We start from the raw sequence: 23,811 nt of genomic DNA on the forward strand, positions 1-23,811 counted from the left end.
CAGTTTATTGTTAATCCGTATTCTGTACTCATTAGATATTCATTCCACTCAGCAGATCCAGTAGTTCTTTTTAGCCAGCACTGACGTTAGCAATATCGTCAGCGAATCTTACCTTTTCACCGGAATTTTAATCTCAGCCTTGAAGCTTTCTATTAGTTCCGTCAATCTTCTTAGATGTATAGACCCACAGTTAGAAAATGTGGAGAAGTAGTGTTTATGGTCCAGTTAATACACTAGAAGTAGTGCATTACCTCAGCTGTACAATGTTATGATAGCAATTAGACCGTAGCCTTCCTGAAGGAATAGTCTCGACATTCATTTGCAGTACCTTTAGTTACAGTAGATTTTGTTGGATGAAACAGAAGATCCAGGGTGGTGAGAAACAGTCTGAAAAGCTTTTTAAGGGTAGATCGTGCTGAGAAATAATTGTTAAGAAAAAAATTTCGATACGTTGCGTTTTTTCCGAATTAATTAATCCAGGCAGGCCGTTGCGCACGCAAATTGAAGCGGCCCACCAGAGACAGTGTCACCAAGCGTGATCATCCTCTGGTTTCCTTAAACGCATCATAAGAGCGATACAAAAATTGGAAACGGGACGGTAGTAAGGTTAGAACCCGAGCCAGGGGATGAGCAGTCTCGTGCGCTATCATCTGACACTAATTGTACCCTGCGGGTCGCGTGAATTTATACTCGCCAATTTACTGTTTCTTTCTAGAAGATTAGGCTATACTTAGTAAAACACTATCAATAGCCTCAACGGAAGTGAGACCAATATGTGCTCAGCTAGCTGTCACCATTGCCATTTCCAAGTCTGTGTTAACGCAGTTCACAATCCTGTTAAGCCATAGCTTACAATGACAGAAGAAAATCTTAACAAGGTGCACATTATTGTGATTAATCAACAGCGATGCTTTCATGCTCACGTCGTTTTCCTGGTCCCAACATTTACTTACTGTATTCTCCTCACTATAATTCCCTCTTCTACATTCTACCTTAGGTAAGAGATGTATCCCTATCTGAGTCTCGTAGTAGTTATGCAGGGGCTGGTGATCTCGAACTCTTTCCTTACCACTTCCCAGCATCCTTGAGCCTTTCCTAAGTTTTCTTCCACTTCAGATGTCATAGCTGCATTCTATTTCTTGTTGTTTACTGTGTCTACAAGTATCGGTTTTGACGTTTGATGAAACCGGTTTCCTGAGTAAGAAACGCTTACCATAGCAGCTTCATTTCTTTCCAGACATCGTGCAGACCCCATCCCGCTCCCCATCATTCCTCCTGTCTAATCACTTTAAGTTTCTTTCCGGCTGTATGTCTGTCTCCTAAGACACTGTAATGCTAGGAGAGAGCTCTTTTTTCACAATAAAATCCCTCTCCCTCCCACTCTCCCAAGTTGTGAAATCAAGTAATGCACAATTAATAACAAACAGCTACACTTAGTTCTTTTCGGGATATCTCATTCTTGTCACTCGTAGAGCATTCATGTAAAAAACAGCTGAAATTAGCATACATCTCTATGCACCAATGCCAACGGCCTTGCCGCAGTGGTAACACTGGTTCCCGTCAGATAACCGAAGATAAGCGCTGTCGGGCTGGGCTAGCAGTCGGATGGGTGACCATCCGGTCTGCCGAGTGCTGTTGGCAAGCGGGGTCCACTCAGCCCTTGTGAGGCAAACTGAGGAGCTACTTGATTGAGAAGTAGCGGCTCCGGTCTCGGAAACTGACATACGGCCAGGAGAGCGGTGTGCTGACCACGTGCCCCTCCATATCCGCATCCACTGACGCCTGTGGGCCTGAGGTGACACGGCGGTCGGTCGGTACCGTTGGGCCTTCATGGCCTGTTCGGGAGGAATTTCGTTTCTGCGCACCGATGTATGACATTCGTTACATAACAGATTAGAGAACAGATGTTTTTCAACAAAAGGCAAAACATACTATGTTGCTGAAGTACCGCTTTATATCAGCTAAGAGCCGAAGAGAGCAAACTAAATTAAACATTTCTGGAAGGCGACTATTAACAGACGTCAAGTAATGTATAAAATGCATTTTTTAGGCCCTACTGCTCCGTTTATGCATGTTTTTAGTACGTTTGCCTTTAAAACTCCTCTGTGGTATACTGGAATTCATGACATGCTCTGCCCATGAGACGTGGCCATTATTTAAGTAATGACAGGTGTGATTTTGTCGCTTACAATGTTTTAACCCTAATTCATGAAGACGGTCTGTGACTGAAACGGGTCGATCTTTTGGTTTTTAAATAAAAAATCTGCTGACGGTCAGACATGTATTTTAAACAAATTCATTTTTACGTCACTTTAAAAGTTTCGTGTTTGCAAGTGAATTTTGTGCTTTTCGATTTTCATGTTTTACATCTGATACGCTTAGTATCAGTATTGTAGTATACGCAAAAATATGAGCCATTCGTGTGACATTTCACAGAATGCCAAAACACTAAATCCCAAACAAGAACAGACATTAATATTATATACTCAATGGATCATACTGTAGTTACCTACTTTATGCTACTACACTTCATTCGATGGCACACCCTCCTAAGAGTCGTCAGGCGCATTTTCTCCAGTGTTCCGGCAGATACAGTATTTACCATATAGTTTCGTTTTCGCAGTGTGTAGCTGGATTCAGCCCAAACAAATATTGCTTATTACGTCTTCCATGCGACGCTCAGTGTCGACGGAAAGCGTCAGTTTGCTCCCCGTTAGAAATAAAATGACTTTTAAAGCAGAATTTTGCCGGCCGGTGTGGCCATGCGGTTCTAGGCGCTTCAGTCTGGAACCGCGTGACCGCTACGGTCGCAAGTTCGAATCCTGCCTTGGGCATGGATGTGTGTGATGTCCTTAGGTTAGTTAGGTTTAAGTAGTTCTAAGTTCTAGGGGACTGATGACCACAGATGTTAAGTCCCATAGTGCTCAGAGCCAAAGCAGAATTTTATGTGACCATTCGATAGAGCGATCCAAAATTAGTCTAGTGCTATACTTCTTTCATCGACATATTTATAAACAGGAACAACAAAACACAAAGAATAACCGGTAACCTTCGGCGACAGCACTTCCCTGACCCACGCTGACTGCTACTACCGTGCAACAGCACTACTTACTCGCTGCTAGAGTACTGGTTATTCTGCCCTGTTAGTACATATCGCTAAAACAAATGTCGCACTAGAATATTTGGGACCACTCTAGCTAATGGGCATGCAAAATTTGGCTTTAGAAATAATTATTTTTGTAACGAGAAACAAACCAAAGCTTTCTATCGACACTGAACGTCACGTGAAAGACGTGATAAGGGGTATTTGGGCTGAGTCCAGCTGCACATTGCAAAAAATGAGATTGAGAATATTTTTCGAAGCATCGGAGTAAATTAGCGTGACGATTCATGTACATGCGCTAGGTAAACGAATTACACTGAATCCTGTAGGTCATAATTTCACTTCTCCCCACATACAGATTAGTGTTAAAAAGGGTATATTCAGCCTATCGTGTGTACATAAGTTGAAGTTACAATATTGTATGTATTGTATTGTATGTGGACCGGGGACGTAGAAACGACGGAGAGGTTCCGTACCCGCCGCAGCCGCTGTGGTCCACAACCCCATGACGACTACCGCAGTCCACTTCATCCCACCGCCGCCCCACACCGAACCACTCTTTCAGGGTTATTGTGCGGTTCGGCCCCCGGTGGACCCCCAAGGGAACGTCCCACACCAGGCGAGTGTAACCCCTATGTTTGCGTGGTAGAGTAATGGTGGTGTACTCGTACATGGAGAACTTGTTTGCGCAGCAATCGCCGACATAGTGTAACTGAGGCGGAATAAGAGGAACCAGCACGCATTCGCCGAGGCAGATGGAAAACCGCCTAAAAACCATCCACAGTCTGGCCGGTTCACCGGACCTCGACACAAATCAGCGTGGCGGATTCGTGCCGGGCACCAGGCGCTCCTTCCCGCCCGGAAATCCGTGCGTTAGACCGCACGGCCAACCGGGCGGGCAGTTACACCGTTACTTGTACTGACTTCAAAATCCTGCATGTCACTCGTCAACATGTCGTAAGAATACTGGCAGCTTGTAAGGAAATGTACTCTCCAATTTAAGTTTATTTTCAAATGATTACTTGAACGTAAATAGAATAAATACTACTTCTATAGACTACGTTATCACTATTTCCATTGTTTTCGTAGTGTCACAAACTTATCCATAAATTATAGAAAGGAACTATGACTGAACATCTGCCACAGTTATATAAAAGCAATTTTGCCTGAAGTCGTATCGAAGATATTAAAATACTTGGAATAATCATACAGTACAGGTTTACACGGCTTTTTACGTCCCTCCTGATTTTTGTTCTGTGAGCATTAGGCCGTCGTCTGTGCCATGTTTCTTAACCTAACATTCTATCTCCTAACTTTGGAACATAAAAAGAGGCTATGATGATGCAGTTAGTATTTTGAAACTGAAACAAGCTCAGCTAGCCGAACTATTTGCAACGGTCTGGTCGTGACGTCATCAGATCGCTGCTAAATTTGTGGAGTCACGTCGATGCGTTTTATGGTGCTTCTGACAGTGCGGAAGAGTTGACGCTATTGGCTATGTTGAGCACTAAGGCCTACATTTTGGCTTAAGGGGCACAAGAGCAATTATTGTCTGGATAACAATATAAATCGACAGTGGCATGTCATGCACTGGAACCTGGAAATCACAAAAATTTGTTTCCTCGATGCTATAGTTTCGTCAAAGTCCAGTTCTCACTTAAGTTAGGCTGGACGGAGAGATCATGGAAATTCAACAGCGCAAAAACAGCTTTAACAGAAAAGACGAAGGATTGAAATTAGACAAGTTGTGGGCCTTAATGCTCAAGAAAGCGTAGTGCCAACTCTTCCGTGGTACGAACTCCTTAACAATCTTTAGCAGCTATCTGACGACGTCACGACCCGACTGTTCCGCGACTGGTTACGAAATAGTTCGCCTTGCTAGCTTATTTAAGACTGAAAATACTAAACGCGTCTTTGTAGTACATGACGCTATCTCCAGCAATAGAAGACGAAATGTAAAACATAGGCATGTCCCGTAGTGAGACCACACAACGAAAATCACCAAGGTCTTAAAACAATATTGATACCAGTTGTGAGATTGTAATTAGTGTTTGTTTCATTCTGTTTGATATATTATGCAATCTAAAGTTGTTTTAAGAAGATATAATTTTATGAAGAACAAGACGTAATCTTTTCTGCGTGTAAGCATTGTTTCCCTTGCGAGCTATATACTGCTGAGCCCATTCTCAGTTAAATTTCAAGGAAGTACTGCGTCTTGATTTTCACCTATTCGATGAAAATAGAACAAACTGCGCAACTCATTGCGGAATTACGTGGGTAGATCTTCTTCCTTGTTTACTCTTGTGATTTACCATTCCTCGTTATTAACTCATACATTACGAGTGCTTAGTTGATATCAGAAAAAACACGTCAGAGCTGTAGCGTATGGTGAAGGTAGTGATTGAACAGCTAATTTTCCACCAGATAAGGCACTGTATCCCACATGGGCGGTATCAGTTTACTTGGCACCGTTTCACGTTATCTTAATGAAACACATTGGTTAGGTACAACTCGTAACAGGATAACATCAAAGCAAAATCCGACGCTTAGCCCTCATATGTCAAGAAGAACGATTACGTCGTGGATAAATATTGGTTTATTCGTCGACGTCATGCGAGGTCTACTAAGAACGTAGCTTATATACGAACCGGTGCAGTTGCTAAGGATAGCAGCGAATTGCGTCATGTGCAGAAACTGCGAAATTTATAAGCATTTGACGGTTTACAGTGTAAGGTGGTTATAAAAATACTCAGAGTGCACGTGTATGTTAACACATACGACGAAAAGCCTTGCACATATTTATTTTACTCGGTTTCAGGTAGAGACCATTTCAACAGATAGAATTATTGCACATTATGATAAAACAGGGCTTTAGTCTGATTTCATTGCAAAAATAAAACATGTTTAAGCGAGATAAGACGTCAACAAAGTAAAAATCTGACTGCAACATTACAAAAAAGCCACTATATTTTGTCATTAAATCCAGTTACATACTTACATAATAAAATGTTAAAGTTATCTTCTTATTTTAAAGTACCCTTTTACAGAGACGAATGAAATGGCAAATACATTTGGCAACGGATCTATTCATGGAACTAATAGCTGCTCTAAGAGAAAAATAGTCCTTAATTTTTAAAATATTGTACAATGTAATTGTTCGTGTATGATGACATTTAACACATCCTATGAATATATCTACAAGTCTTCGTCAACGAGGCAGGAATCACATCTTCGAGATGGAATTAATTTTAACAAATGTCTCGTTTTATTGGTATTTATATGACCTGCTCATAGTCTGTTAAAAGTAACTGTCTATTTTCTCGTGAGCGCCAATCTGAGAAACCAAAGGTGGCGTGGAATCGCCCAATATCGTATGACTTTGATGTTACGGTCTATGTACACTAATTTTATCCATCGTGTTTTTGCTTGGCTAGTTAGTGTATTCAAATGGCTCTGAGCACTATGAGACTTAACTTCTGAGGTCATCAGTCCCCTAGAACTTAGAACTACTTAAACCTAACTAACCTAAGGACAATACAGGCATCCATGCCCGAGGCAGAATTCGAACCTGCGACCGTAGCGGTCTCGCGGTTCCAGACTGTAGCGCCTAGAACTGCTCGGCCACTCCGGCCGGCAGTTAGTGTATTAAGAAAATCGCTGTATGGTAGGGGTATGTCGATGAGAAGCAGATGTTGCACCATTTTCGCCAATTGGTTTGCACGTTCAATGCCCCTAGTTCTATGTTTACATCTACATCTGCATCGATATTCCAAAATCCACCCTACGGCGCGTGGTGAAGCGTACCCTGTACCACTACTGTCATTTGCTATCCTGTTCCACTCGCTAATTGAACGAGGGTAAAAACGACTCTCTACAGGATGGTCCACTGATCGTGACCGGGCCAAATATCTTACGAAATAAGCATCAAACGAAAAAACTACAAAGAACGAAACTTGTCTAGCTTGAAGGGGGAAACCAGATGGCGCTGTGGTTGGCCTGCTAGATGGCGCTGCCATAGGTCAAACGAATATCAACTACGTTTTTTTAAATAGGAAGCACCATGTCTTATTACACGATCGTGTAGTACGTAAAGAAATATGAATATTTTAGTTGGACCACTTCTTTCGCTTTGTTGTAATATATGGCGCTGTAATAGTTACACATAGCTCACAATTTTAGACGAACAGTTGGTAACAGGTAGGTTTTTTAAATTAAAATACAGAACTTAGGTACGTTTGAATATTTTATTTTGGTTGGTCCAATGTGATACATGTACCTTTGTGAACTTATCATTTCTGAGAACGGATGCTGTTACAGCGTGATTACCTGTAAATGCCACATTAATGCAATAAATGCTCAAAATGATGTCCGTCAACATCAATGCATTTGGCAATACGTGTAACGACATTCCTCTCAACAGCGAGTAGTTCGCCTCCCGTAATGTTCCCACATGCATTGACAATGCACTGGCGCATGTTGTCAGGAGATGTCGGTGGAGCACGATAGCAAATGTCCTTCAACGTTTCCCACAGAAAGAAATCCTGGGACGTCAGATCCGGTGAACGTGCGGGCCATGGTATTGGTGCTTCGACGACCAATCCACCTGTCGTGAAATATGCTATTCAATACCGCTTCAACTGCACTCGAGCTATGTGCCGGACATCCATCATGTTATATGCACATCGCCATTCGACCATGCAGTGAAACATCTTGTAGTAACATCGGTAGAACATTACATAGGACATCAGCATACATTGCACCATTTAGATTGCCATCGATAAAATGGGGGCCAATTATCCTTCCTCCCACAATGCGTCACCATACATTAACCCGCCAAGGTCGCTGATGTTCCACTTGTCGCAGCCATCGTGAATTTTCCGTTGCCCAATAGTGTATGTTATGCCGGTTTACGTTACCGCTGTTTGTGAATGACGCTTCGTCACTAAATAGAACGCATGCAAAAAGTCTGTCATCGTCCCGTAATTTCTCTGGTGCCCAGTGACAGAACTGTACACGACGTTCAAAGTCATCGCCATGCAATTCCTGGTGCATAGAAATATGGTACGGGTGCAATCGATGTTGATGTAGCATTCTCAACAGCGACGTTTTTGAGATTCCCGATTCTCGCGCAATTTGTCTGTTACTAATGTGCGGATTAGCCGCGACATCAGGTAAAACACCTACTTGGGCTTCATCATTTGTTGCAGGTCGTGGTGACGTTTCACATGTGGCTGAACACTTCCTGTTTTCTTAAATAACGTAACTATCCGCCGAACGGTCCGGCCACTTGGATGATGTTGTTCAGGATACCGAGAAGCATACATAGCACACGCCCGTTGGGCATTATGATCACAATAGCCATACATCAACACGATATCAACCTTTTCCGCAATTAGTAAACGGTCCATTTTAACACGGGTAATGTATCACGAAGCAAATACCGTCCGCACTGGCGGAATGTTACGTGACTATTACAGCGCCATCTATCACAAAGCGAAAAAAGTGGTCCAACTAAAACATTCACATTTATTTACGTACTACGCGAATATGTAATAAATAATGGGGGTTCCTATTTAAAAAAAAACGCATTTGATATCCGTTTGACCTATGGCATCGCCATCCAGCGGGCCAACCATAGCGCCATCTGGTTTCCCCTTTCAAACTATACGAGTTTCGTTCTTTGTAGTTTTTTCGTTTGGTGCTTACTTCGTGAGATATTTGGCCCGGTCACTATCAATGGACCACCCTGTATATGCCTCCTCAAGAGCGCTTATTTGTTGTATCTTATGTTCGGGATCCTTGTGCGCAGTGTGTGTTGGAGATAACAGTACCGTTCTGCAGTCAGCTTCAAATGCCGGTTCTCAAAAGTCTCTCAGTAGCATTCCTCGAAAAAAATATCACCTTCCCTCCAGGGGTTCCCATTTGAGTTCCGGAAGCACCTCCGTAACACTTGGGTGTTGTTCGAAACTAGCAGTAACAAATCTAGCAGCTTGCCTGTGAATTGCTTTGATGTCTTTGTTGTATCCGACCTGGCACGTATCCCAAACACTCGAGCAGTACTCAGGAATCAGTGGCACTAGCGTCCTGTACGCAGTCTGGTTTGCATGTGAACCACACTGAAACTGTCCCAGTAAACCGAAGCCGACTATTCGCCTTTCCTACCACAATCCCCACCTGCCCGTTCCATGTCATACCACTTTGCAACATTGCGCCCAAATATTTAAACGACGGGACTGCGTCAATCAGGACACTTCTAATGCTGTATCCGAACATTACGGGTTTGTTTATTTACTCATGTGCATTAATTTACATTTTTCTACATGTAGAGCTACCTACCATTCACCACATCAACTAGAAATTATGTCTAAGTCGTCTTGTATCCTCTAAATTTACTCAACGACGATACCTTTACTGTATACCACAGCATCATCAGCAAACAACCTCAGATTGCTGCCCACCCTGTCCGCCAAATCATTTATTTATATAGAGAATAACAGCGGTCCTATCACATTTCCCTGAGGCACTGTTGACGAGATACCTCAAACTACCGCCTAGTCTAAAATGGCTCTGAGCACTATGGGACTCAACTGCTGAGGTCATTAGTCCCCTAGAACTTACAACTAGTTAAACCTAACTAACCTAAGGACATCACAAACATCCATGCCCGAGGCAGGATTCGAATCTGCGACCGTAGCGGTCTTGCGCTTCCAGACTGCAGCGCCTTTAACCGCACGGCCACTTCGGCCGGCTCCTAGTCTAAAAAACCATGTGCCTTGTACAAGTACTCTGCTACCCTAGTAGCTGCTTCCTTATTGTCGTGCACCCCTGACCTATCAAGGGGAGTACTACAAATCCCCAGTCGATAATGCAGTTCTAGAAATCTGCACCCAAAGGCGTCACAAAGTCGATTTTGGGTGAAACCATCCACTCGGGTCCAAACGAAAGGCCCCATATCACCTCTGGGAACAATGCTGCAACTCGCGAACTGAGGCCACCCGGCAGACAACCGAGTGCAAATCGGCTTTCCATCCAGCCCTGAACGCTGCCTGCCTAAGGGGCTCCATAACGCGCCTAATGTTGGAGCTCCCGGTAACTAGTAAACCCTCGCCCCTGTGCTTGTTCGGACCCTGCTGAAGGAGCGGCCACTTGTTCATTCACAGGATGAATAGGCGACGTATCCATTGAAGATGAAGCCGTTGACGCAGTTACTTTTCTCGATACACACCTCGCAGTACTTCGTGTGCCAAAGGATTAACAACTTTTCCTTAGACTCCCCTCGTAAGCCTTGTACGCTATGATACGGGTGGAATTAGATAAATGGTGGAAACAACACTCGACGACGAGGCATATTTTTGCTCACCAAGTCAAAGTACTGTTTTGTAATGAAAATGTTTATTCAGGATTATTCCTTCTTATCCTTAGAGGAACTTTAACTTAGTACTTGTTGCATTTGTAGTGAAAAAGAATAGATTACTCAGGGGTAAATGGCATCATCTGTCTGTGTTTAAATATTTTAATATGATGTGCTCATAATTACGATATATCGCTTAAATGCTTTTTGCAGTATTAGTTAAGTTAAAGGATTGCTGTTCCTTTTAATTCTTCGAGATTGAAACTAGGGATGATAAGATCCATTAATACGTGTTTTTTCTTATTTTTCTTATTTTCAAAAATGGCTCTGAGCACTATGGGACTCAACTGCTGTGGTCATAAGTTCCCTAGAACTTAGAACTACTTAAACCTAACTAACCTAAGGACATCACACACATCCATGCCCGAGGCAGGATTCGAACCTGCGACCGTAGCGGTCGTGCGGTTCCAGACTGTAGCGCCTTTAACCGCTCGGCCACTCCGGCCGGCTCTTATTTTCAGTAAATGAAAAAGTCATCTAGGGAAGTCATTATTATTTGTGGGTATAAGGAATCCGCTTGTCTGAACGCTCCTTGAAGTCTGAATTTTCCACTATCTTCATAAATTCTACTGGAAGCAATGGCGTCTTGTTTCTCAAGGGCTCTTAGTAGAAATTATGTTGAACTAGAGACAAAAACTTTCTCGAAGTCTGTAAGTACCGCGCAAATTGATATCACGCCGCTCTATAATTTCGTTTACGACTTGGTGATGGACCATTTTGCTGTATCCATTTTTAAAGATAGCCTTCAGTCTCGCTTGACTGAAATTTAATGTTTTTTTCTTCGATGTAACTGGTGACGATTCTATTGAATATCTGCTTCATGGGGAGGTGGCTGATACGGCTTAGCACCTGAAGTCTCGTCTGTCTCATTTCATGTGGAGTTGAATAATTACAGGATTGTTCCAGCTTTGGGAAAGTTTATTCCTCCTCAGGCATTCTGTAAATAGTTTTGAAAGTTAGTTTTTCTCCACTTTCAATCACCTGTGTTTTAGATACGGGTATCTTGATCTTTTTGGTTTTACACATCTCATTTGGAATTACTGGTGAAAACGTCAGTACTCATCACATAATATTACACTACAATACAGGTGCTGAACACTGACAATCTCACCGTTGAGCTGCCGTAAGCTCCAGTCATTGAAGTGATTCTCATTAGAACAGCTTCATCGCCTGAGACATTGTTTATCTCTTTAAGGCCGTTCAGGTTTCTCTGAACTACAGTTTTTAAACTGTCTGCATTGACACAGATTAAGCATGCCGCCTTGGGGAACAGTGATTGTATTGAAAATTCTTGATTTTGTATTTCAGCCTCAGGTCTCACAAATAATATTATTAGCAAGTCATCGCAAAGTGATACTCTAAGCTGGATAGATGACGCCCGCCTGTAGTGCGAGTACCAAATATTTAGACTAACTCTCTTCAGTTCTAGGTATTTTCAGTCAAGAACAAACAGTACTGTAACTGAACCAATAAGGAATTCTTCTTATGATATTCATCGGTATCGAATGAAATAAATGTTGTGCTCTTCTTATTTTGTTTCGCACCCTTGGGAAGTAATACAGCTTTTAGAATTTCGGGTAACAAAGGTTGTCCTCTTTTATTAATTATAAACCTTTTGTTTTGCTGTATCGTCCAGTAACCTCCTTGATGGAGCGCAGCGCCACTTGATTGCTTCGTAGCATTCGTGTTGTTTCCAGACTCCCTACGGAAATCAACTTCAATTTGCCGTCACATCACGTCAAGGATCAGCAATGACCTGTCAAAATCCAAATTGGCTCAAGTTATGCATAACATCACAGTTACGCCTTACAAATCCATGTAAAGACGCGTCAAGTACATGTTTTTTCTTACATTTGCGTATCTTGCATACTTTTTTCTGTTTATGTAACGGTAATTTCTCACAGCAATGTGTTGTCCTAGGCCCGAACTTATATCGACAACGCATAAATACGGTACTAGCGATTATTTGAGTGCTAGATGTTTGTGCTCCACTACCTTAGCTTTCGTCTTTTCTTAGATGTTTTCTGTTTCGTCTCACTGATAAAATCTGTCGAGAATGGAATCTGTTTTTGAGAAAAATTGCAGCTGTAAGTGTTATACCTCGCAGATTATTCCATATGAAATGTGCGTCTGCGTTTCTCCTTTTACATGTAGATTGTAACAAAAATCATAGAGCCGCAAAACTGGATGCAACAAAGTGCCTTGCGCGTGAGAAAGTGAGGATATGGCAGTCGGCTTAAAAACTTGGGCACAGCCATTTGTCACAGTAGGTTATTACGGTCTTTTGCAACAGAAACGTTTATCCCCGGACAATGAAAAAGTGCTGCCGTCGTGCTGTTAGCGCCGAGGGCTGTTATTTCCGCGGTCCATCTACTGCACGTCTGGTGCTTCATATTTAATGAGCCGTCACATCGACTGTTCTTGACGAGACATACCTCTTTGTCTTTCTTTCTTTTTCCTCTTGCTTTCATCATTCAGCACCCGCTTATTGACGAGTAATTTCGTAGAGGACTTAGTCTTTTTTGACGAGGTTTCGAGAATTCGTGCTACTTAAATTTAAATTACTGTTGAAGTTTCTTGCACTGACCTCAGTCGCTTTTCTCACCAGTCGTGTATTGTTGTGTAAAGCAATGCACAGCCGTTTTTCTAAATATTTCCATTAAATAAACTGCAATACGTACACTCTGTGATCAAAAGTATCCGGACACCTGCCTGAAAATGACTTACAGTTCGTGGCGCCCTCCATCGGTAATGCTGAAATTGCCGGCCGGATTGGCCGTGCGGTTCTAGGCGCTACTGTCTGGAACCGAGCGACCGCTACGGTCGCAGGTTCAAATCCTGCCTCGGGGATGGCTGTGTGTGATGTCCTTAGGTTAGTTAGGTTTAATTAGTTCTAAGTTCTAGGCGACTGATGACCTCAGAAGTTAAGTCGAATAGTGCTCAGAGCCATTTCTGAACCAATGCTGAAATTCAGTACGGTATTGGCCCACCCTTAACCTTGATGACAGCTTGCACTCTCGCAGGCATACGTTCAGTCTCGTGCTGGAAGGTTTCTTGGGGAATGGCAGCCCATTCTTCACAGAGTGCTGCACTGAGGAGAGGTATCGATGTCGGTCATTGAGGCTTGGCACGAAGTCGGCGTTCTGAAACATTCCAAAGGTGCTTCACAGGCATCAGGTCTGGACTCTGTGCAGGCCAGTCCATTACAGGGATGTTATTGTCGTGTAACCACTCCGCCATAGGCCGTGCATTATGAACAGATGTTCCATCTTGTTGAAAGATGCAATCGCTATCCCCGAATTGCTCTTCAACAGTAGGAAGCAAGAAGGTGCTTAAAACATCTATGTAGGCCTGTGCTGGCATAGTGCCACGCAAAACAACAAGGGATGCAAGCCCCCTCCATGAAAAACACGACCACGCCATAACACCACCGCCTCCGAATTTTACTTTTGGCATTCCACACGCTGGCAGATGACGTTCAGCGGGCATTCGCCATACCCACACACTGCCATCGGATCGCCACATTGTGTACCGTGATTATTCATTCCACACAACGTTTTTCCACTGTTCAATCGTCCAATGTTTACGTGCCTTACACCAAGCGAGGCGTCGTTTGGCATTTACGGGCGTGATGTGTGGCTTATGGGTAGCCGATCGACCATGAAATCCAAGTTTTCTCGCCTCCCGCCTAACTGTCATAGTACTTGCAATGTATCCTGAAGCAGTATGGAATTCCTGTTTGATGGTCTGCGCACATGACTGCCTATTACACATTACGACCCTCTTCAACTGTCGGCGGTCTCTGTCAGTCAACAGACTAGGTCGGTCTGTACGCTTTTGTGTTATACGTGTCGCTTCACGTTTCCACTTTACTATCACATCGGAAATACTGGACCTAGGGATGTTTAGCAGCGTGGAAATCTCGCGTACAGACATATGACACAAGTGATACCCAATCACCTGACCACATTCGAAGTCCGCCCCATTCTGCTCTCTCACGATGTCTAATAACTACTGAGGTCGCTGATAGGGAGTACGCGGCAGTAGGTGGCAGCACAATGCACCTAATAGGAAAAACGTATGTTTTTGGCGGTGTCCGGACACTTTTGATCAAATAGTGTATATTGTAGTTTACGAAGCACTTACGGTCTGAGGAAATTTGTCCTCTATATGTCTTTCCTTATGTATTTTTTATTTATGTTGACTTTTTGCCTGAAGGCCTTACAGTCATCTTTGTATATATTTACTGCTATTATTTTATTTCTTAGGTGATCTGTCTTCCAAATAGTCTTTCTACATAAAGCTAATCTGTACATATTTTCATTCCCACTAAACTCTACACTTTTTTTTACATAATTTTAATATTTTCACATGGTTGTAATTTGACACTCATTTAACACAGGCATACAGTTTATGGGAAATTCTTCCTAATTCCACGTCAACATGGGACACCAGTTGAACTGTTCTGTTGGAAAAAGTTATCTTTGTCCGAGCAGATCTTTGTACCGTCGATTTTGGGTAACATTCCGTAACTTTCATTTTCTTCTTAACATTGAGCTTTGTGTCTTACTGAATATTGTGTGCTACGTTAGCTGTGCAAAACGTTCAAAGGTCTCTGAATCCTGTTTAACTTTCAGATAGTCAAACTTTTCGGATGTATGGCCGTCTTATCTTGTTTTTATGTACGCCAACCATCAGGCTGGTGTGTTTAGTGACACCCAGATGAAACCTACTTGCAACCGTGGCTGAAACGTTTTTGAATCCAAGTACATGACGACACAGTCAAATACTGAGAAAAATTTGTCAGTGAACCCTATCATTAGTGTCTGTTTCCCTAGGAATCTCATAGCTCTTGTGAAACTTTCTTTCAACTCTTTCGTTACTCACCTGGTGCTCAAGTTAAACAAGAACGACAATAACTTTCAACACGGCTTTAAATGTCTGTTGGCGCGAACTAGTCTTTCTTCAATTTTTCTTGTACCTACTTGGTTCTTACAGATATGACAGATTGACAGATTGCTTGGCTTAAACTTCCTTCGCGTTCTTTGCAGGATATCGGACATTTTGCTCATACACCGCTGCAGGATTTTTTTAAAAAGTAGCATTTGGTGCGCTTGATCCAACGAGCTGAATGGAAGTAAGCTGAAACCTACTATGTCCTGTCTTATACTGACGAGACAGACACAAAGCCAACAGCCATCACAGTTGTACAAATTTATATGCCTAATACACTAGCAGATGATGAAGAATCTGAAAGAATGTGTGATGAGATGAAAGGAATAATTCTGATATTTAAGAAATACGAAAATTTAAACGTGATTTGGGACTGAAATACGGTAGTTGGAAAAGGTAAGGAAGGGTAAATAGCGAGAGGGGTGGGAAAGGAATGAAAATATAAAAGTGCAAAAAGTGAAACAGGTAAAAGAGAATACAGACGTCTGTGAGAGCGACAGAACCTATTATGACAAATCTATTTCAACTGGTGTGTAAAGTACACCGCCCTGTCACGTTAATGTGGACACCCGTCAGAAGCCTGAATAACCACCTTTTAGCGCGTGGACCGCTGCAAGGCGTGCAGGAAGAGAGTCAGTGAGGTTGTGGAAGGTCCAGAGAGGGATGCGGAGCCCTGCCAACTCCCACGGCGCGGCCAGTTGCAGTAGGTTTCTTGAATGAGAATCTATGGCGCGAACAGCCCGAGCAAGGTGGTGCCGCGGATTCTCAATTGGGCTTAAATCCCGGGAGTTTGTTAGCCAGAGGAGTACGGTAAAGTTAACCTAGTGCTCTTCTAACCACGCACACACGCTGCGAGCTGTGCAACTCGTTGCAGTGTCCTGCTGGTAGATGCCGTCGTAGCGAGAACAAACTGCATGTATGAGTGGACGTAATTGTGCTGCTTCATTGTGCCTTCCAGAATGACAAGATCACCCAGGGAATGCCACGAAAATATTCCCCAAACCATAAGGCTCGCCTCACCGGCCTGGACGATTGTTAGAGGGCGTTTGTTTTCAGATGTTTTATGTCGATGGAGCATAAAATGTGATTTCGCTGAAAAGGTCACCTGTCACCACTCAGTAGACGCCCAACTGCTATATTGCCGGGCAAAATTCCAGCCTTCGTTGCCGATGAACAGCAGTCAGCATAGTTTCGTGAATCAGGCGTCTGCTGTGTAGGCCCACACGCAGCAATATTCCCTGAACAGTTGTTGAGGAGACACTGTTGGTAGCCCAGTGGTTGATCTGCGTTGTCAGTTGCTCAACAGTTACACGTCCGTTTGTCCTTACACATCTTCGCAGCTGTCTTCACTCCTGTCAACTATGGCATGTGCTACACTAGAGTTGCCTCGGCGCCGGTTTTGGAGAGCTCCGTTTGGCCATCCGCATTATGCTTTAACCACGACGGCACGCGAACGGTTGACAAACATAGCCATTTCGGAAATGCTTCCACCCTTGGCCCGAAAGCCAATGATCATGCCCTTTTGCATGTCAATCAAATCGCTTCATTTCCGCAGTACGACAATGACTGCACTGTATTCCGCGTCACGCCAACACGCTTATTATACCTTCTACTGCTAATGCAGCCACCTGCTGCCATCTGTGGAGTGGTTGTTGTACGTTGACGAAGAACTTGGGCAGTGGTCACATTAATGTGACTGGATCGCATATATAAGACGGTAAAATAGTTTGAGATGCAAGAAAAATATAACAATTGCAATTCCAAAGAAGGCTATGAATATTATCGAACCTTAGTTTAATAAGTCATGGTTGCAAAATAATGACACAAAGTATTTGCAGAAGAATGTAAAGATTACTACAAGCCGATCTCGGGAAATAACAGTCAGGGTTCTGGTGAAATTTAGTCATACGTGAGACTACAATGATCTTACTACCTTTCTTAGAAGATTAACTGAAAACGGAAAACCTACTTTTATTGGATTTGTGGATTTAAAGAAAGTTTTTGATAATGTTGCCTGGAATACAGTCTTTGAAATTCCGAAGGTAGGAGGGATAAAATACCCGAATGGGAAAGGCTATATTCAACTTGTGCAGAAATCAGACAAAAGTTATAAGGATATGAAAGGGAGTGAGACAGCCTGGCAGCTTATCCCAGAAAGGAGATATTTGGAAAGAGAATTAAATTTTAGGGTGAGAAAAGAAACTTAGACGTAAATCAGACAAAAGTTATAAGGATATGAAAGGGAGTGAGACAGCCTGGCAGCTTATCCCAGAAAGGAGACATTTGGAAAGAGAATTAAATTTTAGGGTGAGAAAAGAAACTTAGACGTTTACTGATGAGAATGTAATTCTGCCAGAGAAGAAAAGTACTTGGTATATCAGCAGAACAGAACGGGTCTTGTCTTGAAAAGATTTTATATACGCCAATCAAAGTAAAAGAGTAAAAGAATGTAATCGAATCAAAACAGGCAGCACCAAGGGAATTATATTAGGTAATGAGACACTAAAAGTAGTAGATGCGATTTTGCTATTTGAACAGCAAAATAACTGACAACGTCGGCAGTAGAAATGATTAACATAAAATTTTAATTTAAGTGTCAGGAGTTTAGTCTGGTTCTGAAGTAAAAAAACAGGCGGTAAACGTTACAGACATGAGGAGAAAAGAAATTTTTGAAATCTGGTGCTGTAGAAAAATGAGGAAGATGGGTAGATAGGGTAACTAGTGAATTGTCGAGAAAAAAATTATTGCACAACTTGAATAAAAGAAGAGTTCGGTTGACATGACACATCCTAAGATATCAGTGAATTGTCAATACGGTAGTGGAGTGAAGTGTGGAGAATAAATAATAGCTGTAGAGAGAGTCTACAGCATGCAAATCCAAATGGATGTAGTTTGCAGTAGTTATGCTGAAATGAATAGTCTCGCACAGGATATACTAACGTGGAGACCTACACCAAATCATTCTTAGGACTGATAAAACAACAACTAAAACAACAAGAACATGTTGCACGTTAATATAAGTGTAAATCAGAATAGTTTTGTTTAAGTGTTGTAGTATCTCTCGATTTACAGAGAATTCGAGCTCCATTGTTTATCACAGCTGCTGTTGTTGTGGTCTTCAGTCCGAAGACTGGTTTGATGCAGCTCTCCATGCTACTCTATCGTATGCGACCCTCTTAATCTCCGAATAACTAGTGCAACCTACAAGCTGCGATTTTTACCCTCCACCCTTCTTTCCGTTATTAAACTGGTAATCCCTTGATGTCTCAGAATGTCTCCTATCAAACGGTTCCCACTTCAAGTCAAGTTGTGCAACAAATTTCTTGTCTATCCATTTCTATTCAGTACTTCCTCAATAATTACGTGGTCGACCAATACAATCTTCAATAACGCATTTCGAAAGTTTCTATTCTCTTTTTGTCTAAACTGTTTATCGTCCACCTTTCACTTCCATAAACGGCCACACACCAAGTAAATACCTCCAGAAAAGACTTCCTAACACTTAAATCTATATTCGATATTAGCACATTTCACTTCTTCAGAAATGTTTTTCTTGCCATTGCCAGACTACATTTTATATCTTCTCTACTTCGGCCATCATCAGTTATTTTGCTGCCCAAATAGCAAAACTCATCTAATTATTTAAATGTCTCGTTTCCTAATATAATTCTCTTAGCATCACCTGACTTAATTCGACTGCATCCCATCATTCTTATTTCGTTTTTGTTGTGTTTATCTTATATCTTCCTTTCAAGGTACTGTCCATTCCGGTGAACTACAATACTGTAAATTTCACACAAACTTGAGCCAGAGCTTGAATTTTGTCTGAATAACTCAGTAAGCAAGAGCAACGCCCGTGAAAGATAAGTACAAGGTGCAAATCCTCGTGTGGAATACCTTTTAAAATCTAGGGAAGTTTCAGTACTTCAGCTGACTGGTGGTTTTATCAGTAACGGGTATTTAATTATCTAAGCATAGGATATTACGCAGCCTGAGAAAGTATTGCAAGTTCATTTTCCTTTTTATCAGAACTGAGTAAACGTAAGTATGAAACTGACAGCTGTAACACATGATTAGTGTGTTTTGGTGGAGGACAGTTTAACCCTTTCAGACCTGAATTTTTTCTGGAGTACAGAAAATTTTTCTTTGTGTGGTAATTCTCTTAGTTGATTTTTAATGATTTTGGATCACAGATTTATACAAAAATATGCACCCGTTTTCAAGACATGCTTTGTACACTTGGTTTTAATTTAGGGACTAAAATAACTGATTACGAAACATCGTGTATTGTAATAAATAGTAAAATGATAATTCAATAATTACCACTGAAAATAAGAATGGCAATATTCAATTATACAGTGAAATATAGCGAAATACCCGCATGCGTGTATTCTAGTGGTCACGAGATCCTGCGCACTACTACATTGACTCGCTGACATTTTCATAATGATGTCCAGCAGTTGGCAGCACTTGCGCATGATGAAAAGGTTGAACATTCACGCATGTGTGCCTCGTGTTTACATTGGAAAAAGTACTTCTGATGCAGCTAAGACATGGTAAAAGTTAATATACTCAAATGTGGCCAGAGGATCTGAAAGGCTTAAGTAGCATGAACGAGGGAAACTGAAAATGTTTGATGAGACTGAAAAAAAAAAAGAACCAGAATCATACAGCCACCTTTAGGACTGACGTGTTGGGAGCTCTAGTGATAAAATAATGACGAATAGTGAAACAGGTTGTGCGAGATGAGGAGATTAAAACTGCAACAGTTCTGCCGAACGTGAATTCTGGAGATGCTTATTAATGACATCCATGACAGCTGTACGATACATGTTGCGATTCACATTCACGCTTTGGTACAAAGTTTACTTGCAGCTTATGCAAAGACTTCCTTGAGATAGTTGTGCAATGAAATGGTTACATTCCTCCTACAATGATTCTAGCATACTTATTGAGGAATAGATTCTGGGTGGTGGGACTGAAGACGAGAAAGTTTTCGTGAACTTTGTATTCCGTTGATATACTTGTGTTCTGTCGGTAGTATGATTCCCTCATCTTCTTTGACTTTGGAATCTGTTCGCCCTCCAAGTTAAGGGTGAAGTTGTAGTCTACTATGGCATGGCAGTTACTGCCACTCACAGCATTTTATGTATACTAGTTGCGAATTTTATGCCTTGAAGTCTGCAGGTCGATATTGACACAGTCTTAAACTTAGTATTCGTAAATTGATAGTGAACGCAACAAATTTACCGAGTCCTCATACTACTTTACTGAGAAAAATAAAGTGTCTGGTGGTGAAAAATCGAAGAAAACGGACTCAGAAAATTTGTGAGCATTGAAAACTAGAGCTTCCAGTTTGTATCTGTGAAGTCTTTTTCGTAAGACACTGAAAACAAGAACTGTGTACGTAATACACGGATTTTTATAACGCATTTTGTTAAGTCTGTGAAAGAGTGCGCTTTACAATTGTGACATGTATTACAGTTTCTGCTTGTTCCTTTTACGGATCGAATATCGGACGAATGAGTGACTATGTGCCTCCATGCCAACTGTTATTAATCTAATTTGTTTTCAGTTGCTCTATGGGAGCAATACGTGTAGGACGTAAGAATATTTGTAGAGTACGCCCAGAAACTAAATCTTGAAATTTTCCAAATACTTTTTGTGATGTATCAGGCGTCATATCTTAAGTGACTACCACTTTGGTACTGTATTTTCAAAATATACTTGAACTGTGAATGGTGCTATTCGGAAATCGCAGTTCAGTTGACCCTAAACGTAAATAAATGTAACATTTTGCGCATACATTAGGGAAAAAAGCCACTACTGTACAACTGCACTATTCATGAGAAACTGCTGGAAACAGTATCTACCGCAAAATCTCTAGCAGTAACTATCCAGAGCTAACTTAAGTGGAATGGACACATAAAGCAAATAGTAGGAAAAGCAGATGCCAGCCTGAAATTCATAGAAAGAATCTTTAGGAACTGTAACTTATCCACGAAGGAAGTGGCTTATAAGACGCTTATTCGACCAATTCTTAAGTATTGTTCATCAATATGGGATCCTTAGTGGGTAGGACTAACAGAAGAGATAGAAAATATCCAACGAAAAGCAGCGCGTTTTGTCACGGAATCGTTAGGCGGTACAAGGGCGTTACTGGGATCTTCAACAAACTCCAGTGGCTGGCGTTACAAGAGAGGCGTTATGCATCACGGAGAGGTTTACTATTGACATTTTGAGAGAGTACTTTTCAGGAAGAGTCGGCCAACATGTTACTTCCTTCCACATAAATCTCTCGTATTGGCCACGACGAGAATATTCGAGAAATCGGAGCCAATACGAGGGCTTATCGACTATCATTCTTCCAACGCGACATTCACAAATGGAAATGAGTAAGGGGCATCGGTTAGTGGTACGAGAAGTATCCTCTGCCACTCACCATTAAGTGGCTTGCGGAGTATCATGTGGACGTTAGGTATAATTTACACTCTCCCGCGCGGTAAACGAGTAGGTTGACGCCTCCTCGTAGATCAGTTTGGCCCTATAGATTTGAAAAGAAAATTATAGGTAACGTCTCGTTGACATCGGAAGTATCTGGAGGTGGAACACAGGGTCATACTGGAGATTTGTATACCAGGTGTTTGTATGGCACGACTGTAACTATTACAGCTTCGAGGCTCACTGTGTACACATGGAAATACGCTGCTACAACAGCATGAAGACTGAACGCAACAAACATCAAATTGACATGAAGTGTACTACATGCTTGGGTATGCGAATGATAAGCTTTTCAGTGCGACTGCACAAAGCAGATAGCAGCAGCGCCGCTTACATTCTGTACATAACTACACACCGGAAGCAGCTACTAGGGTAGCAGAGTACGTGTGGCGTGCACACGGGGTTTTTTTTAGGTTAGAGGGACCCCCCCTTGGGCGAAACGATAAAATACCTGACGGCTTACCAGAGAGGACATTATCATCGTTGATAAAGAACGTCCGTCCTCAGAGACCAAAAACAGGAAAAGTTAACGTAATATTGGTAAACTGCAGGAGTATCCAGGGCAAGGTTCCTGAATTAGTATCTCTTATTGAAGGAAATAGTGCGCATATAGTATTAGGAACGGAAAGTTGGTTAAAACCGGAAGTGAACAGTAACGAAATCCTAGACACAGAATGGAATATATACCGCAAGGATAGGATAAACGCCAATGGTGGAGGAGTATTTATAGCAGTAAAGAATTCAATAATATCCAGTGAAGTTATTAGCGAATGCGAATGTGAAATAATCTGGGTTAAGTATCAAAGGTGGGTCAGATATGATAGTCGGATGCTTCTATAGACCACCTGCATCAGCAACCGTAGTAGTTGAGCGCCTCAGAGAGAACCTGCAGAACGTCGTGAAGAAGTTTCGTGATCATACTATTGTAATAGGGGGAGACTTCAATCTACCAGGTATAGAACGGGATAGTCACACAATCAGAACTGGAGCCAGGGACAGAGACTCTTGTGACATTATCCTGACTGCCTTGTCCGAGAATTACTTCGAGCAGATAGTTAGAGAACCAACTCGTGAAGCTAACGTTTTAGACCTCATAGCAACAAATAGACCGGAACTTTTCGACTCCGTGAATGTAGAAGAGGGTATCAGTGATCATAAGTCAGTGGTTGCATCAATGACTACAAGTGTAATAAGAAATGCCAAGAAAGGAAGGAAAATATATTTGCTTAACAAGAGTGATAGGGCACAAATCGCAGAATATCTGAGTGACCACCATCAAACGTTCATTTCTGAGGAAGAGGATGTGGAACAAAAATGGAAAAAATTCAGAAACATCGTCCAGTACTCCTTAGATAAGTTCGTACCGACTAAGGTCCAAAGCGAGGGGAAAGATCCACCGTGGTATAACAATCATGTACGAAAGGTACTACGGAAACAAAGAAAGCTTCATCATAGGTTTAAGAGTAAACGAATCATAGCTGATAAGGAAAAGCTGAACGAAGCGAAAAAGAGCGTAAAGAGAGCAATGAGAGAAGCATTCAACGAATTCGAACATAAAACATTGGCAAACAATCTAAACAAGAACCCTAAAAAGTTTTGGTCATATGTAAAATCGGTAAGCGGATCTAAATCCCCTATTCAGTCACTCGTTGACCACGATGGCACCGAAACAGAGGACGACCGAAGAAAGGCAGAAATACTGAATTCAGTGTTCCGAAACTGTTTCACTGCGGAAAATCGTAACACGGTCCCTGACTTCAGCCGTCGCACGGACGCCAAAATGGAAAATATTGAAATAAACGATATCGGAATTGAAAAACAACTGCTATCACTTAGTAGCGGA

The 23,811-nt window shown here is 42.0% G+C and overlaps 1 pseudogene; it reads left to right on the plus strand.

Moving 5' to 3' along the window:
* Nucleotides 1–1,523: 1,523 nt before the first annotated feature.
* LOC126417250 (5S ribosomal RNA) lies at nt 1,524–1,641 on the plus strand (annotated as a pseudogene).
* The last annotated feature ends 22,170 nt before the right edge of the window (nt 1,642–23,811 follow it).

Source organism: Schistocerca serialis, chromosome 8, assembly GCF_023864345.2.
Source record: "Schistocerca serialis cubense isolate TAMUIC-IGC-003099 chromosome 8, iqSchSeri2.2, whole genome shotgun sequence".
In the NCBI taxonomy this organism is placed as follows: Eukaryota; Metazoa; Arthropoda; class Insecta; order Orthoptera; family Acrididae; genus Schistocerca; species Schistocerca serialis.